Consider the following 1998-nt stretch of genomic DNA (forward strand, 5'->3'; position numbering starts at 1 on the left):
TACATACATACATATATATATATATATATATATATGTATGTATGTATGTTTGTATGTATGTATGTATGTATGTATATACTAAAAATACTCTTTGATTGTATTGATTAAGGAAGGTTCTGACACTACTGTTGGGTTCCAAAGAGCGTAACGAAAGATGGATTTCAAAAAAATTTTCTTGAAACTCAAGTCTCCTGAAAATCCAAAACCCTAATATCTCCTTAACTATGTAGTAAATAATAACTAATAGGTATAACCTCATACCTATTAAGTCGATGAAGAAAGAAAAGAAGTTGGTAATCGATTCCATAAGACCCCTAAATGTGAGTCCTCCAATGTTGATCCACACAGAAAGTTGATCAAAGAATTACTCTGGCAGAATCTTGTTTATAAACTGCTTCACCAATTGAGCCTCTTAGCCTAATTCGGACCAAAACCCCTCTCAAATGAACCTTTAGCCTTTCTTCCTTACTCTCTTGACTCTCTAAATCATCTCCTACTCTCTTCCTAAGCCTTGTCTTAAAATCGACAGACTTGTCTTAATAGAAGAACTATGTCCTAACAAGACAAGGAAGAGAGAGGGATTGATTTTATTAGAGAGTTTTTATGTCTTGGACTCTCAGAATGAGTCCTATTTATAGGAACAGAAGGGGCACAAAAAAGGATTCAGATATACCTCTTCACATGTCTATCAAATCAGCGTATCAAAAAATTAAAATACTTATTTGATAAGGACTCTTAATTTTTGATATGTTGATTCAGATTCTGCTCGCATCCATCTACAATCGGATAAGCATTCAGTGCCTTTTTTAAATCCAAAAATTTTTGATTTTTGCCACTTGAAAAGCTCTTTGAATGAGGCTTCTGATGGTATAAGTTTTGAGATGTGACTATGTCCCACTGATGAGAAATTTTGGTGTGAAGTTGCAACTCCTTGCATTACTTCATCCCGAGCATGCTAAGAATTAAGGGGTGTTTGACGCCCTATCTGGCCATGGCAAACTTTAAAGTTTGTGCCATCTAAATAGAGGGCTGAAAGATCTCCACATGGATCTTGGTTTTAGATTAAAAAGATTTTTAAAACCTCTTAACCAAACCAAACAATCTAGCATATAAATTTTATGGCATCCTATCTATGTTTGGCGTCTATTCAAAACTCCATGCCAAAATAAAAATTAAATTCTGAACTTATTAGAATTCAAAGGATGTGAAAGACATCCTTATCTATCTAAGATTTATCAAAAATAAATGATTAACATGCAGAAGGACTCTTGGTCCTTTTGCACGTAACTTTTATTTCGTCCCATAAATGTGGCAGGCCCAGAGTCCAAGCCTCTTTGGACTCTTTGATATGGGCTTGGATAAGGCTTGGGGATGCCCAAACTTGGCTACCCTCTTTAAGCTCGATCCAATCAAGATCCTAGATAAATAGGTAAGCTTAATTAAATAAGGTTTAAGTCAAATCTAATTTGGCTAGGAGCTTGAGTTAGCCAACAAGTACTAAATTGTTAATTAGCCATCTAAATAGGTTCAATTTGATCCATAAAATGAAGCTAATTGATTTTTTGATCAATTTTTTGATGTGTGTGACCCATTGGGTTCTATATCTAATTGGCAGTAGGTGTAGGTGCATGTTGAATAAGTTAGATTTGAGCCAATCTAATTAATTTAGGTCAAATCGCATGCCAACCCAAGTTATCCCATTAGAATCTTTTCTAATTGACTCATGAATTAAACTTTTTAATTTACAAAAATCTACAAGACAAGATTGACATCTAGCAACGTATCATGCCTACTCAGAAAATATGAAATTCGATAGGAATTTCAAAAATATCCTTCGGTGGTAAGTTATCGTGTAATTCAATCTTTCGATCATCCTTCATCCCGAATAAGGGATGGATATAGAATTAAATCAAACCCTAATACTTATTCTTGTGGATCTCATCCTACTAATGAAGACTCAATTAAAGAAGTATTAGAAATTATTTCTAATCTTCTTCT

The sequence above is a fragment of the Elaeis guineensis genome, chromosome 1 (genome assembly GCF_000442705.2).
Source record: "Elaeis guineensis isolate ETL-2024a chromosome 1, EG11, whole genome shotgun sequence".
In the NCBI taxonomy this organism is placed as follows: Eukaryota; Viridiplantae; Streptophyta; class Magnoliopsida; order Arecales; family Arecaceae; genus Elaeis; species Elaeis guineensis.